The 17,960-nt window shown below is 39.3% G+C and overlaps 1 protein-coding gene and 1 long non-coding RNA gene across 4 annotated transcripts in view; one reads left to right on the top strand and one right to left on the bottom strand.

Annotated features, from left to right (window-relative positions):
* The window catches only part of LOC311047512, a 28,689-nt gene extending 13,650 nt beyond the window's left edge, over positions 1-15,039 (bottom strand). The window contains exon 1 of the long non-coding RNA XR_014601003.1: positions 14,710-15,039. This is a non-coding gene — a long non-coding RNA (uncharacterized lncRNA). The remainder of the gene's footprint in view (positions 1-14,709) is intronic.
* Positions 15,040-17,240: 2,201 nt separating this feature from the next.
* The window catches only part of sf3b3 (splicing factor 3b, subunit 3), a 43,450-nt gene continuing 42,730 nt past the window's right edge, over positions 17,241-17,960 (top strand). For 2 of the 3 annotated variants that reach the window (XM_084060382.1, XM_084060384.1), the window contains exon 1: positions 17,241-17,370. The gene's annotated coding sequence lies outside the window, so the exon portion shown is untranslated. The remainder of the gene's footprint in view (positions 17,371-17,960) is intronic. The other variant, XM_084060383.1, reaches the window with a different exon arrangement.

Consider the following 17,960-nt stretch of genomic DNA (forward strand, 5'->3'; position numbering starts at 1 on the left):
TTTTTAGTGATTACGCTAGAGGGCGCTCTTCAAGGCATCATGAATGATGCCTTGACTGTGAGAGAACGAACAAAATTACATCATCCCAAATAAAATAACCCCTGTCCACTAATATGTTATGATATTTAGAAAAACACAATTAGCTCGGTTTTCTTCTCCCAGACTGTGTTTTTTGGTGAAAACGGGCCAAATTGAACTGCCGATAACAACAGAACGGACGATCGCGTTATAATATATATATATATAATAATATATATATATATAATATATATATAATATTTGTTCCGGTGGATAGATGAGACCCTCGTCCTCCGGTAGGCAGCTTCTGTTTACATCCGTGTCCATATTGTGGCTTCCGTAGGTCTCCGTGGATCGTCAAAATAAGGTAAAAAAAAAACGCTGGCAGTGGCGGATTAATTGATTAATTAATACCTGGCAATGAATGTGCTAACATAATAAATTATTCCATCCATTACGGCATGCCAACTTAAATAACATAAAATAACTTTGTTCACCGCTTCTCCGTCTGAGTTTAATCTAGTTTTCTGCTTGTTTTGATGATGTGCCGTTGTAACTGGTGGACTCAATCAACTACTTTTGAATTGCAGAATATCGTTAACGTATTAAGGTTGCCTGTACATACAGGCATTATTTAAAACTAGAGGTTCTAGAGGAACACCTGTGTGGCACCGGCGATACGACTGATATGCCTATATATGGAGATTTCTGTATCTGTCAGTCCTTGTCCCTTTTATGCCCATGGAGATCTCTGTATCTGCCAATCCTTGTCCCTTTTATGGCCATATATGGATATCCCTGATGTCATCAGTATATGGGCATGCTAGTATGCCCATATATGGAGCTGACTGATTTGTTTGCGTCTGATGCCATGACGACACATTGAGGTTAGACAACACACTCCATTTGGGCGTAGCTGCATTGGGAACTCCTTCTATGGTTATGGCGACGTCAGAGGTCCGCCCACCGGCCCGGTCCTCCCATGAGCCAATTTTAATATAGGATGTATTTGTTCTGCCAAAGAGATATAGTACTTGCTGAAAACAACAAAGGCAACAACATTTATGACAAATTAATTTCATGCCATTCAAAACAGTTGTGTGAGGGTTTATTCCATAGTTTTTTTCAGGTCATTGGGTTTTCACTACTGCTCTCCCCATTAGTGTATTGTTGTGTCACATTATCATTAAAGCATTATGTTTAGCTTTCCCTGAGTGAACAGCTAAGAGCCTTGCATGCTAATGCAGCATCTCTGAATAGAGAATTAATTAAAAGTAAACAGTGTTGATGATGTTAGAAAGGTCAAATTGCATGGATGTTGTCCGCTCACAAATGGTCTAGGGTAGCTGCACAGGGACTCAGGGTTTCTCTCTCTCACACATTCATTCACTTAATTTGCCCACATTTTTCTGGTCTGGGAATTTATGTTAGCAATTCTGGCCACAATCTAACTCCTCTAACCTCATGGTTATAATATATCACATCATCCCAGCCACTTGGCTCTCTCTCTTCCTCCTCACAAAGTTTCTTTCCATCGTCCTTCATGTTGCTATTCGCCTCTCTTCCTCTGCCTCACTTCGCCTCCTCAGTAGCTAATAATAATTCTTCATTATCTCTGTCTACCAGCTCTACTTTTAACCTCACATAATCCTCTCTCCAACACTAATGCTCATCTTTCTTCTTATTCCTCCGATCCACCTGCATTTCCTCTCTCCTGCCATTATTCCCATCTTGCCGCCATTTTTAAACAGGACTTTACTACCAAATGTTTTTTTTTGCTGTGATTTCAATGCGTTCAGTTGGTTTTCTAAGTGGGTTGAATATGCAAGTAGCTGAGTAGTATTTGCAGTGATGTTGCTAGGTTTTCAATCGAATGAGTCTCGGGACTCATTAACAAATTGCGGTGTTTTACTTGTTTGATCTTATTATAACTTATACTTATGATTATATTCATGTATGTTGAAAATGTATCTGAAAAAATTAGTGGCAATGTTACCACTTTAGACCCAATCTGGGAACCCATCGTCAAGGAGTGATTAACTAGACCTATGCTGACTGGAAACCAGGGTTTTGGTCTGCCCTCAGTCCTCCACTTCCGGTGGTGCGCCTATTTTCATTCCCACTAACAAAAACGGAACACTAACACCATTTCTCCCAAAGAACATGGATCGTTTTGGTTATAAGCCCACTTGTTTCTATGATGAAAGAGCAAGTTAAAATGTTACTAACTTTCCGTGGTTTTGTCGGCTTCGAGGACCAGTGATGTTGCTAGGTTTTCAATGTAATGGGTCCCGGGACCCACAGGTGGTCATTCAAATGGGTCCCAGAAACATTTTATGGGTCCTCAATTACACCCCCCCCCCCCCCCTTCTATCGTTTTCTTTGATCTCCAATCTCCATATCGTCTATGTGTGTGTGACTGTGTACATTATATCCTAATGCAGTGGATCTCAACCTTTTCAGGCAGCGACCCCCCAAAATAATCATATTTGAACTGGGGACCCCCCGAGGAAGCACTTGGAATTAGGAGTTCAATTTAGCATTTAATTTAGTTTGACTCAGTTCCACAGGTTCATATTGTGAGAATAGCAGATCTACAAGGTTTTTTTTTTTTTTTGTAAATCCGATCTACAAGCTCACAACACCTTGCTTGTAGATCGCTTCTTTCTTATATTATTTCACAATTTTGCCCGTCTTTATTATACTATAGTTTGTTGATTAGTTTTGATGCAGTAATAGTCTTTTTTCTTTTCTTTCTTGAGGTATTAAAAATATCTTAAAAGTCCTTAAATTGTGACTTCACTGTCATCTGGGGACCCCCCCAAAATCATGTGGGGACCCCCCTGGGGGTCCTGACCCACAGGTTGAGAACCACTGTCCTAATGTACATTCTATTATGCTACTTGTTGTAGTCATAAACTCAGAATACAGGGTACAAACTACGATATAAAGTTCATAATAATACTATGAAAAAGATAATGTACACTTCATAGGAGCAGAGATAGATAGGAACTAAAGAACAACGACACTTTGTGGAAGGGGGAAGAGAATGTAAACGGAACAGAGATATTTGTTTAAGAAAAGTAGATGTTTGCAGCAGTATTTATTGCTCTGGTGTTTTCTTCTTAAAAAGTGGGATTCCCTTCAAATGATTTATGCTTGTGTCGCACCGAAAATAACGATCTGAAAACAACGTGTCGCGCGTCGGTGTTTCGGCCCGCGGCTCGGTTTGGTGCACAGGTCGCGGCTCGGTTTGGCTTGCGGGTCGCGGCTCGGTTTGGTGCGCGGGTCGCGGCCCGGTTTGGCTCGCGGCTCGGTTTGGCGCGCGGGTCGCGACGCAGTGATGGTTGGTTTAATGCGTCCTTTATTAAAAAGGTGCGTCAGAGACGCAGGACGCAGGGCTAGCAGCATCTCTGGAGGACGCTATTGTTAAATGAGTTTCAGTTTGTTTCCAGTGGGAAGCGAGCGCACAGATGTAAATCCCGGCCACTACATTTGATTGGGTAAAGCGCGGCCTGCTTCCTGATCTGAAGGCCCGCCCACTTGTAGCCAATATGCATAGGTTCTCAGCGGGGCTCCCGACAGATTCAAGCGCAGCTCTGAATCTGTTCTTGAGAGATTACTTTAGACAAGGTGATGCAAAAATCTTACTTAAACTGTTAATAAGTGCATAGTTAACCGCTAATAAATGCATAATAAACTATGTTTTAAAATGAATAAAGCAACAAAACAGCTAAGTATTAAGTAAAGGTTGAACAAAGACATAATAGGTTAGTGAGACTGAATAAATGTGTTTCTCATGCCATTATAAAAAGTTTTTTTATAAACTCATAATAATAATAATAATGATAATAATAATAATCATAAGGCTTTTGTTAATGTTCTTAAGCAGTCTATAAACTGTTGACAGGTTTCTTATAAGCAATTATAAATGTATTATAATCTAACAATAAACATGTTTACAATCAGGGTCCCCACGGTCATGAAATTCCTGGAAATATTTTGAAATAAAAATAAAAAAAATCCAGTACTGGAAAAGGTTTGAAATTGATCAAACTTCATCAAAGGTCCTGGAATTTATCAAGGGTCCTGGAAAAATATTTGGCTATGCATTGTTTTTGGCTATTGTTTTTGTTAAAACAAAACATTTTCATAAACATGAATAATATTACACAAAATATGTAACATAAGTAGTTTTTCGCCGAACGGGCTGTGTGACGGCAGCCTAATGTATGTCTCAAACTTTATTTTTGCTACACTGCCTATCTTTGGGCATTCTACATAGGAGTAAGAGACACATTATTGCGCCGAATGATTGTCATATAGGCCTGGAAATTGGGCTAAACATTCTGGAAAAGTTTTGGAAAAGTTTTGGAAATTCATTGCTAAAAATGTGTGGGGACCCTGTACAATGCTATTATTAAGACTTAAATAGCCTTATTAACAAATAAGGTTAACAAGCATCTTGTAAGGACTTAAGTGCCTTATTAACAGTTAATTAATGCCTATTAACAGGATGTTAGTTTAAAGTGCTACCGCTTTTTCTTTTTTGTCGAAGGACACTCGTCAAAAGGGTCATGTGAATACTAACAATTACATAATATATTTTTATATCATCCTGCCTTTGCTATTGTAATGCCTTCAGTCCTTCAGGCCCATGTAATAGCCTGAGATTTCCTGGTAACATTCGTCTCCGCTCCGACTCACCTGCTCTCTTCCTCCCCTACGTTAGATTGCTTTTTTTGTTACTTTTTTTCCTCTCTTCCAATCATTCTCCATCTTCTATCTGTTCGCCTTTCTTTCCTTTCTCATTTGTTTTTCCCCACACTCTCAGATCTAAGTGTCTCTTAGTCTTGGTTCCTGAGGCTCAGTGCCAGATGGAGCTGCTGCAGAGACCATCCATAAAGACAAAGGCAGGCACGGGTGACACCACTTTGGAACCCAGCCCCTGATGCACCTCCTTTGGAAAGACTTCCACAATCCACGGTAAAACCCGGGGGCTCTCTGTTTGCCCTGTACTCTTTTGCTTTCCAAGTAATAAATACACAGCAAAATCTGCAGTCGAAGGGACCTTTATAGGTCAGTCTTTACACTCTAAGATATAAATTACAGATTTACAGTGCAGAAGTATTCACACCCCACAATTTACCCTGCCACAATTTATCCTGCACTAATGCATACAGTAGCAAGGACATTCTCATAATATATCTATGTTACATTAGTGCTTTATACAAGTGGCAGCCCTTTTAGAAGTACACTCTCTCCAGCCACCAATATATCTTCCAAAGAAGTCAACAACATCAACATAATTGGGAAAGCAAAAAGTACTATGACCCATGTATTATGAGAATATGAGTGTTAAGGCAGAAAGAATACCACGCTAACTCACATTCTCAACTGTCGATATACAGTATGTAAACAAATATTTTGACCCTACTGTATATCAGTGTTGGGACAGAAATGTCAACAATTTGGAGAGATACTGGAATTCATATCCAGACATATTCCGTTGTGGAGATGACAAGGGATCCAGACAAGTTATGGTCCAATCAGGACTATTCCACATAGGAAATAAGTGTTTCATTGCGCTTGTATTTATACCAGCCAGGGTATAAATATCATATTGATATTGCCATTGAGATCTTACTTCCAAAGGAAAATGTTACCTCTGTCAGTTTCTCAAGTCATATTTGCAGTCAGTATGTGCTGCCTTGTGTCAATATGCTATCGCTACTTAATTATTACTGCCATAAACATAAAATCAAAGACCAAAGAGAGAAATACTTATGAAAAACCAGTTTGCAAAAGAAAACAGTATGAAGAGGTTTTCTGATTAATGGCTTTTAGGGTGATGCAATTGGTTTCTTGGTGGCAGGCTAGATCAATCAACCACGGAAATCTAATGGAATCTATCTCTAATTCAAGTTATGTTTGGTTCCAATAGACTTGTGTGTCTCTTTGGGCTCACAGGAAGCCGATAAACGGGCCTAAGTCCTACATATTTTGTGAAAGGAAAGCAGGAGGGATCTCCTATCTCTTCTCCCCTTTCTCCCCTGGGGGGCTTCCAATGCTCAAGAAAAATGTGAAAGGCAAGAAGAGAGACTCAAAGATGAGAAGGTTATGGGATATAGATGAACACTTGACAGATACCAGCCAGGGGAATTGTGGCCTATCAGCAGTAGATGAAAGTCTGAACAGCAAGACACGAGTGATGCAGAGAGAGAGAGGAAGGGAGGGAGACACACACAAACAACAGAGGCAAAAAACTAATAAATAGAAAAATAGATAAACATAGCTGATCACCTGGGCATTTATAAGTGCAACTTTTTGGCATAGTGACGTTTCGAGGTAATGCTCTTCTTCATGACATCTTTAAAAGCACACTCTAGTCACATGATGATACCGGTGAACCACATACTATAGAATACAGCACAAAAGAATAACATCAGGCCACTAGCCATCCTACCTTCAATACAGCTTTATACAGGTAGATAGAGGCACCTACATTCAGAGTAGAATTTCCGTAAAACATTTAGGAACAGGAATCTGCTATTTTTGGCAAAGAGATTTGGTGTAGACCAACTCAGGTCAAGATACTTTCAAGAGACACCGTTGTAAAAAAGTTGAAATATGGAAAAGATACAAGGTTGCCAAATCGTGTGCGTGAAACAAGCGCCGGGGTTGCCACATCCGTGAAACAAGCGGAGCATCCGTGAAACAAGCGGACCATGACGCACTTTGGGTGCTCATATCCCCCGACCGATATGGTCTAGACTCTAGTATATAAAAAAGGAAAAAAGACTCTGGTAACCTGGAATATACAATCATGTTCTTGTGTTTGTCTATTTCATTTTATTTTACTTTTATTTATTTATTAAAATGTTCTTGTTGTCTAACGTAATGTATGTGTATTGTGGTGCCTGCTATTTTCTTTGTGTTTGTTAGGATTAAGGTAGTCAAGCTGCCAAAGAAATTGGTCCACAGAACTGTCTTTTGTATAGGCTTTACCTTTCGCCAGACCGACATGGTAAATACAAATATTTTCTTAATGGTTATATAAAGGTCATATTAAAACATTTTCAGTATTTGTTGCCAAACATCAAATCCTAGAATTTCTTGTTGAATACGTTTTATCCCATAAAATACAGTTCCAGAGATTCCAAAATCTCTAAGATGTACAGTAGATGAAGGATTTTCAATAATTTTAGCTATTGTAAAATTGTTCCCACTAAGTCACTAACAAACAATATTCTTGCACTCTGGTACGAAACATTTTCAGAGAGCTATAATACAACTCTCACTGTGCTCCCCCAGGTGAGGCCATATAGCAATTAGAGAAAGGATGATAATCCGGAGGGAACAAAGCCCTCAGATGGCCAGTAAGCTGATGTGATAAATGGCTCTGACTGTCTATCTACCTGCCAGCTGGAACAGATGGGAGACGTACACACGCACATCGCACGCACACACAGACACACAGACACACACACACACACACACACACACACACACACACACACACACACACACACACACACACACACACACACACACACACACACACACACACACACACACACACACACACATAAATACCTTTTACATGGACACATTCTCTCTCACTAACACTCTTTCAGCCGCTTCCATATCTGCCATATTCCTTACACTTTCTCAATTATGCCCTGCAACTCTGTGTCTTTCTTATTGTGACAGAATTGAATAAACATTGTACTGTATTACAACACACACACACACACACACACACACACACACACACACACACACACACACACACACACACACACACACACACACACACACACACACACACACACGCGCGCGCACACACACACACACACACACACACACACACACACACACATGAAAGCATGCACGTGCGCACCACAATCAATAAATGATGTGGTTATGCATAGGTGATGAAACCGTTTGCTGCGCCTTCTTGTCTGGGGCCCACTTGAAAAAGAAATGCAAATTTTGATGTGTTTTTTATCCTGGTAAAAAGAAAATGACAAAAAAAATAAAAACAGTACGCGGTTCAATGCGAAGCTACCTGTGGTTTGACATGGCGTGAGTCATTTAAAAGGATTAACTAAATGTGGGTGATTCTGTGAATTCAGATTGTGTGTGAAGGGGAATAGGGTTAAATGGCTTAGAAAGGATTAGCCTTAGACACTTAGATAAGTGTCTATGTGTGTGTTTGAGATACCGAAAAAGATGGGGGAGAAAGCAGAATGACATGAAAGTAATGTGCTCTGTTACTGTATGTGTATAACACATACGTTTGGACATTTTGTATGGAACATCTTTACATACTGTGTATACCCCAAGAGAACATGAAATTCTTGGCTGTCTTTTGCCCTCATTAGCCTTTTATGAAGCTCCATTAGCTGATCTTCACTGGAGGCACCTTACCTCGAGGCATTGTTTAGGTTGGATCATAAGAATTCCACAACTATGCTATCAGAATTGCTGTCACAGCCACATTTTTTACCCACCAGGAATCCAAGATTATTATTTTTTAAATCCCCCCCCCATGAAGTTCCAAACCAGTTACATTTGCTGCTCATTGGGCCTGAGAGTTGACAGGCCAGTGAGCTGACTAAATCAATTCAAAGAATTCAGCAGTGGGGATTTACGCTTTAAATCTGTTCTTTGAATGTAAAAAGAGTATAATGGGGAGAGAGTGTGTGTGTGTGTGTGTGTGTGTGTGTGTGTGTGTGTGTGTGTGTGTGTGTGTGTGTGTGTGTGTGTGTGTGTGTGTGTGTGTGTGTGTGTGTGTGTGTGTGTGTGTGTGTGTGTGTGTGTGTGTGTGTGTGTGTGTGTGTGTGCATGTGGGAAGCACTGGGGTTAGAGGAGGGAATCCTATTACTGACCTCTGGTCCCTCAGCTTGATCCTATGGTACTATTAGCTACATAGCACTACCGCCGCGTGGTACTATTACGGAGTGTTGAGTGCAACTGCATGATCTTTCCTTGTGTGTTTATACCTGTGCAAAATGTGTGTTCTTGATTGGACTGTTTACTAGAGAGACACAGGAAAATGACTTCTGAGAAACTTAAAAGTCAATTTGATATTGAATGGACACGGGGTCTGTACACATTTGGGTGCAACAGTTAATTGAATTAAATTGATAGTTTGATTTGATTTGATTTGATTGATTGACTGATTTTGGGGGTCATTTTATTTATATATTTATTTACATATTTTAAACTACATTTTCAACTATAATGGAAAATCTGTTAAAAGTTATGGATAAGTTTACTAATAGGGACAAATGGGAAGTCACGTGTTGTCTTTCATTTGGCAACATGATCTTTGACCTTGAACGATCTTAGATGTTACCAAAGTGAATAAATGCCCTAAAAGCCACAGCCTACTAGGCTTGGACGATAGGAGCAATATATTGCAATCGGCAAATTGGATTAGTCCAATCGTCGTTTGGTTTTATTGGGCGATGTAATGGTCTGCCTCCCTTGGCTGGAAACAAGTTTCGTACTTAGTCCGACACCCTGGGTAAACAACAAACTTTGCTTTGCTTTGCTTTGCTTTGCTTTGAGAATTCAACTCTTCAAATATAGCCAAATTAATTGTAAAGCGCAATGCAAAGTGTGTGCGAAATGTCAATCAATTTGAGATATGATAATGATAATAATGCACTATATTCTATATATATATATAGGAGAGTGGAGGAGAGGGGGAATAGATTTTGCTTTCCTGTTTGTCTCTATGAGCTACTGTACTTTTGAGAGCAAAGCCAAAACAGTAGCTGCTGCTGTCTATATAGAATGCAAAGCCTCGCTGCAAATTGCAAGCTGATGATGTAGGAAGGATTGTTTCCCGGTCTCATAATCCGATCCTGTACTTAATTCTTAACTGATTGCTGTCATTCAAATTTCTCTGTAATCCGCGAAGTCTCAAGTCTGGATATTAAAACTTGTGTCTGTTATGTTTATATCACCAGATAATCAAAGTGTGTGATTTGAAATGTAAGTCTGCTGCCAAGTGCACGTTACCATTCCTTTTAGTTACGGGAGTTACGGGAGAGAGAGAGAGGGGACTGGGTCAGGGACGTGCACAGATAGACTCTAGGTGGTGCTAGAGCACCTGCCCTTTGCCCTCTTGACCAGAAGTGCCCTTTTCCAGTTTACAGCAGGGGTCTTCAACAGGGGGTCCGGGACCCCTACGGGGTCCTCAGAGTTACTACAGGGAGTCCGCCAAATCTTTATGTGATATGATTTTTCTTTTTACCAGAACCACTCGTAACTTAGCATCCCTTTTCTGAGGAGAACTTTAGCCAAAAATAGCAGATCTACAAGCCCACAACGCCTCGCGCTGCGAGGCGTTGTGGGCTTGTAGATCGGCTATTTTTGGAGGTATAGGTGTAGAGGGAAAAAAGAGCAGACCAAGTAAACAAAAAAAGTATAACTTACTTGAGCACCTGCCCCTCAAAATGTCTGTGCACGCCACTGGACTGGGTGATTATCCTGCAGTGGCAGGATTTATTATTTTGTCATATTAAAAAGGCTACGTAAAAACAAACTTGGATGAGTGTGCTGTGCCACATCGTTGCTGTCAATGGGGCAAACTGGGGTCTAGACTGTGATCTAAGCTTACCCCTGAAAAGAATATGTTATGGAAGTGATATGTTTTACAATTCTTCCTTAATGTATAAACAGCTTTTGCTCCGTGGGAGAGAGGTGCATGCCACAAAAACACAGCCGTGTCGCCTCATCTCTGTTTTTCTCAAACATGTTTTTTCTGTTTAAAGGGCATGATTTGTTGTGACTGGAATAACTTTTCTTGTTTCCCAACATTACAACATACTCAGTAAACAACCTAAAGTCAGTTGTTTAGCATTTAGATGTAGATGTTAACCACTTAAGCCCTATATACATTGTTGTACGACAACATATTGACAAATAGCTGATCTACAAGCTCACAACACAACTTATCACAACGTAATGTGTTGTGAGCTTGTAGATCTTCTATTTTTGCTTAATTCTTTTTTTTATGTAATTTGGGGAAACATTTTGGAAAAGTGTGAACGTTTTCAAAACATTCACCTATAAAGACATGTCCAAAATAAGGATTCCAGGGTTAATGTGATTAAAGGTTTTGATCGCAAAGCCTGCCTATTACAGCCTGAGTTGGTGTTTCTCCTATGAGTCCTACACTTTCTCCTTGCAAACTCTTCACTAAGACTGCACAATAAAAAAAAAGATGCAATATAAGGGCATGATATTGACTTAATGTTACCGAAGCACCAAAGTCTGCATTTTGTTCTTAGAGTAAATCTGTCCCTGTTGGCTTACTAAATAGCCTAAGTGTTTATTTTATTCTGCTGAATCTCTTGCTTACTTACAGATCAAGTCGCCCATCACAGAAAATCTTTAACTGTTGTTTTAGATTAAGTGACCCTTAGCAGAAACAAAGTATGTCAATGTACAGTAGAGGGGAATCAGGGAGGGTTTGTAGCAGCCGATGATGTAATAACTTCCAATAATATAATGTGACAGTCAAAAACAATCTTTTTTCACCCAATTATTTATTGTTGTAATAATAGCCAATCTAATAATAATCTAATAACTGATCAGCATTTCTGAATCAATAACATTAACTTGTTTTGCATAATGTAACATGTTACCACCTCACACACTTAAATTTTCAAATGGTGAAGGAGTTGAAAAGGCAGGGCCAGAGATAAGTCTCAGCATCAAGAATTTCAAACAAATACATAAAGTATCATGGAAGTGTGACACTTTTTAGACAATATATAAGAATGGAGTCAAAAAAGTATTGTTATTGGCAGTTGTTACATTATTGGCAGCCCATTATTTACCCAGCCAATAATGCAGTAACCATGTTTTAGTCTTAGCCTTAAATAGATATACTTTTTGTACCTGTTTGGTACCTCTGTATTAATGTAATGTAATGTACTCCACTGTCTGCCTGTTTTTGTTTGTATGTGTTTTTTTGTGGGGACTGCAGATGTAAATTAGCATCTTTGCTAAATCCGGTGTATTTACAATATATTGATATGTATTGTTCATTAATATGCGGCGTCCCGTCTAAATAAACAAATGAAGTAAAGTAAAGCCAGTAATGTAATAACTTGGTACATTATGCAAAACAAGTTATGTTAATGATTCATACATTTCAGTTATTCAGTCATTTATTAGATTATCGGCTACTATCAGTACATCGATAATTCCCTTTCCCTGGAGAAGGTTTTGTACAGCTGGCCATGAGCGAACACTGAGGCAGGTAGTGAACGGAATGGCAATTATCGTTCCTTTTAATGTACTGAATTTTCAGTTCAGTTCACTAAAAAGTTGTTTCATTCAAATGATTCCTTCACCAGTTTGTTCAGTGCTTGGCTGAATTTCTGCCTGCATTGTGTTCAGTCAGTGTGGATCAGTCAGTGTACAAAACGTTTACTGGAACTTCCTCTCAGGCTATGGGATCTAAACTCCTGCAGGCACCCTATGGCAGGCACTCCCATTGCACATTGCATATAGGGAAATGTGCGTCATAATTCAATAATGTATTGCGTACATGTTTATTTGATTGATGAATGGGCCAAACGTCACAGTTTACTGAGGGATCCCCCACCCGTCTGATGACCTTGTCAGCGGCCTGATACAATAGTTTATAAAATGTCATTCATATATTAATTATCATAAGTCATATGTCAGAAAAAAACAGGGTTCAATGCAGCTAAATAAGTTAATTCAACAATTTTAGTAGAAGCCAAGTTGTAAGTGTCACTTCTTACACAAACATGTTGTTTTGTTGGTATGCCTAAATGCAGTTATTGAAAGGCAAACTGGCTCTGGGATTAGATTAGCCTACATTCAGTGAACTAATAGTCAGCACATGTGCAGTAGGCGGGCAGGCACCCTAGTGGCCAAAATGTGGGGCAAAAAGGACTGTTTCTGGGAAAATGTACATACTTTCCACAAACGTAAAGTAAAAAGAAAAGTAGCCAGTTCTAGGGCCCATGAGCGATATTTGTCCCAAGTTTGGAGGCAATTGGACAACTGATCTGCTGGGGGAAGGAGCACACACAAACACACAAAATTGTAGTATAAGGATAAGGATATATCACCAAACACCAAGGGGACGTATAATGCAGGGATATGTGGTGCAGACTGAGATATCATAAGACGCAAACACTGTCTTTCTTCAGGAGATAGCCTCTTTTGGATTGATAAAAGATTGATAACCAGCATGATAGGTTATTGTTTAAATCTGGTTGATTTTGCACGCACGCACACGCGCGCGGCGCGCGCGCACACACACACACACACACACACACACACACACACACACACACACACACACACACACACACACACACACACACACACACACACACACACACACACACACACACACAGGGTTCTTAGCAGATGTGTGACATTGTAATTACCAGCAAATAATAAGGCTATAGAAAAAAGATTGCATAAATCATGACATTAAGCAAACTTCATGCGTCATGCCATTGAACTTGGTAGGACCTCAAAACGTCCCCAGCAATGTTTCATCTGTCACCTCTCCTTGTGCAGGTGCCCTTCTGTCTATCCACAGCCTACTGTCTCTTAGCAACACTAGTGGCACAAGCAGGCAAATTGATTGGGTTAGTAAATAGCGGGTAGTAGAGCAGAGAGGAGTCTGTGCTGGGCTGGGGGGAATTATAATAGGGAATGGGAGGATTAGAGCAGTGGTTCTCAAGCTTTTCAGGCCGTGACCCCCCAAAATAATCATTTTTTGAACTGGGGGCCCCCCACCCTGACAAGCACTTCGTATGTAGGAGTTGAGGCATTACATTTTGTTTGACTCGGTTCCACAGATAAATATTTTGAAAATAGAATATCTACAAGCTCACAACACAAGGCGTTCTATCATAATTGTTGCGTCTTTCTTATTTATTTTGTTTACAATTTGCCCAATTTTGACAAGTTTTTATAGTGTAGTTTGTTGATTACTTTTGGTGCAGTAATGGTATTTTTTCTTTTCTTTCTTTCTTTTCTTTTTGTAGGTCTTAAAAGTCCTTAAATTGTCACTTTACTGTCATCTGGAGACCCCCTCAAAATCATGTGGGGAACCCTCTGGGGGTCCAGACACACAGGTTGAGAAGAACCACTGGATTAGAGAAGGAGATAAATGAAGAGCAGAGGAACCAAGTGAGACAGAGGAGAGAGAACACGAAGTACAGAGAGGAGGAGAGAGTGGAATTGGGGGAAAGGAAACTATTATAAGTATAAAGGAGAAAGCAGAAGAGGAGAAAAAGAAGAGATGGGGGAAGAGGGGAAAGGGGGGCATATAGCTACAGAAAATGGGGAGATGATGTGAAGAGGGTTGAAATTAAGGGCCGAGTAAATGGTGAATGAGTGGGGAGAGGAGAGATGAAAGAGGTGGAAGAAAGAGTGAAAGCAGAGTGAAAGAAAGCAGACAGGGAATAAGAGAGAATGTGTACAGTGAGTGTAGCGAGTTAAGCCGTGCAAACATCAGCCAAACCCCAGAAATAAGACCACTCCACAAAACAAGAGAGGGTCTCTTCTCTTCATGATGCATTCCACTCATCCTGTTTTAACTGTGAACAACTCTTGGGCCAGTTCATTTATAAAATCCTGCAAGTGCAGATCGTGCAATGTCGTTTCACTCACCTAGTTAAATCGGTATCTTGCCATCCTCGATGTGTGAGGTCCCAATGCTGCTGCTGATGTTGGTCTTGTACGTCTAGTCGTTCATCACGTCACCCTCCGATTCGTACTGTACTCTCATGTTGGTGGGATCTATTATGATACATCATGTCACTGATTGGTAAGATGGACCCACACAAGCAATATACGATGGTCAAAGGATAACACATATAACATACAAGCTATGTTTCCAATCTCTGCGGAGCTATCATATCACATTCCAGATGTTAGAAGGCTAAATATGCAACCCGAAATAAAAAATGACTGGTGATGAGGTTGTTTTCAATCGACAGAAAGCATTCTCCTCTCGGACGGCCCTAAACGACAGGTCGGGAGGGAGAGGAGAGGCGGCTGGTTGGTGTCTTCGCAGCAGCGTTGCCAGGTATTGCGAGAGAAATAAGCAACTAAGTCTATGAAAACAAGCCCAAAAGAGGCGACTAGGGCTACGTCATGAGCACTTGTTTAACATAATACATCGGCTGTTTGAAAATAGCCAATCTACAAGCTCACAACGCGTCGTGATGCGACGCGTTGTGAGCTTGTAGTTCTGCTTTTTTCAAAAGAATCTTGGAAAGAATTTGAACATTTTGGAATGTTAAGCAACTTTACAGGAAAAGAAGCCCAAAGTCGCTTATAATAAGCCGACATGGCAACACTGAGGGAGGACAATCCTCGTTGGTTGACTGGTTGGTTGACTGGCTGCGTAACGTAGACCCCAACGGCAGCCCCGGAGAACAGCGACCCCCCGTACAAAGACAATACGTGGTTAAGAGAGTCACTTGAACCAAAGGCGTTGAGCGTTTTGTAGTTCGGAATCGCATGGACTGGCCTGGCGCACGTCATTTTCTCTGTACGATTTTTTCTTCATTACTGTTGTCACACACGCATTATCTGCCTCCACAATGACAAAGACTGTTCACAAATATATTTATATATATTATTTTTTTTCCCCACGGAAAATGGAATGGTGAATATTTGATGTGGAATATAGTAATATATATATATATATATATATATATATATATATATATATATATATATATATATATATATATATATATATATATATATATATATATATATATATATATATATATATATATATGGTCAAAGGACATATATATATATATATATATATATATATATATATATATATATATATATATATATATATATATATATATATATATATATATATATATATATATATTACTATATTACTATATTACTATATTACTATATTTACATGTTCTACATCTTTATCAAGCTAGCCGGTGTGAGTACACGAACAGATGGGCAGAGTAGTGGATGCTCCCACCCTTGACCCATCAGACAGTGTCGGTACAATCTTTACCCTGGCTATCTTGGGTCCCCGCATTCCTGAAGCGCGCAAAGAACTTTGGAACTTGTAGTCCCGATACACCATGCATAGTCGTCGGGGATTTGTGTTTCCAGCCATATCCTCACTGTTTTGCCTGATTCACTGCCTTTTGCTATTATGTTGTTTTATGCTTTTGCTTTTCTTTTTTTGCTTTATTGTTAAATTAGTTGTACTTTTTCTGTAATTGTATTCTTGCTGTGTAAAGCACTTTGAGCTGCATTTCATGTCATGAAAGGTGCTATCCAAATAAAGTTTATTATTGTTATTATATCCTAATTGTAAACTTGATATTAAACTATATTTATATAGCTTTATAGCACATTGAAGTGTAATACAAATTAAGATGAAGGAAAAAAGGCACATGAAAACAAAAGGAAAAAATACAAATATGAAACTTATAATTCGTTTTGGTATTACATTAAATAATAATACAAATAAGAATAACATGAACAATAAAAAAAGAAAACTAAAACTCAGTAAAACCTCACAATTATGCAATCCTGTGGAAAGTGGAGATGAATTATTCAGCTGGATTGAACAATTAAACAATCCAAGGAAGTGATCATGTGAACATGGCGATGAGATTGTTTGCGATTTGGTCTGGTTAAACTGTGTTTGTCCCCATCTACTGTACAACATGTGCTACAACAACACCTAGATTTTTGTCAGGCACTTCCTAGACTACCTCAAGAAATGAAGACTACCAGTGTTGCCATGTCCGCTTATTATAAGCGACTTGGGGCTTCTTTTCTGTAAAGTTGCTTGTAAATATTGGTAGTTGCGGGTTGCTGTTTTTTGGGCTTGTTTACAAAATGTAGTAGGGCTTGCTCCCAAAATGTGTAATTATTATTTAAACCAGTGGCTCTCAAATATTTTCATGAAAATGTTTTGTGCCATGGAGCATTTGTGTTGTTGGAATAAATAAATATTCCAAATATTCCACAATCCACATTATATTGCATGAGTTTTTCAAAAAAGTAGATCTATTTTGAGTAGAGTTTAAAGTACTCATGTGGCCAAATTTGCTTCTTTTTGGCTTGTTTTCCTAGACCTGTTTGCTTATTTGTCTCACAAAACCTGGCAAGATCGATGATGATGCTCTGTTGTCGCCAGACGGGCACGCAGGACCCTAAAACAAACGGCGGCTCAGCGTTCGCTTACAAAGTAGTTTGAAAACTGAAATTATTCATCTTGATCCAATCTTTAATCCACTCGATATCGGAATCATCGTATATCCAAAATTGGTAAAACATATTTTATTAGCACCTACACATCTCAATGAACCACAAGGTCGTTATATGCATGCATCGATGTTTACCCGACAGTCGATAATATAGCTTGAAACTAAAAGAATATACCAATGAGAGAAGTGGCACTTTGAATGAATGGAACCTGCTGGCTAGTGTTTTAACGTTATTTTAACGAGTATTAGTGCGAAATTAGGTACAGCATCAAGCCTAGAAGTAGCGATCTGCCTGCAGACCCCTTTATATGGCATATTTGGAATGTTTACTATTATGTTGCTATGTAGCATGCAAGCTAGCTAACTGTTATTGTAGCCTGCTTACTAATACTGCTTAGCTAACAGGGCAGTTATAATACGTTATAATCGGACACGTTATTTAGTCAGAAACTTCAAAATAAACAATGCTAAATGTATACGTTAGCAGTCAAAAAGCCTTAAAACAAAATCCGTTGGCCAGCCACTTGTTAATGCATTTAGTGCTACTGTTTACATTCTTAAGTAGTAGTGTTATGTCCACAGTAGAGCAATTATTTGATCGATTGATTGGATTATTTATTAACAGTTAGTAAAACAGGTACAGTGGCACAG

Source organism: Gymnoscopelus microlampas (genome assembly GCF_963454915.1).
Source record: "Gymnoscopelus microlampas genome assembly, chromosome: 6".
Taxonomy (NCBI): Eukaryota; Metazoa; Chordata; class Actinopteri; order Myctophiformes; family Myctophidae; genus Gymnoscopelus; species Gymnoscopelus microlampas.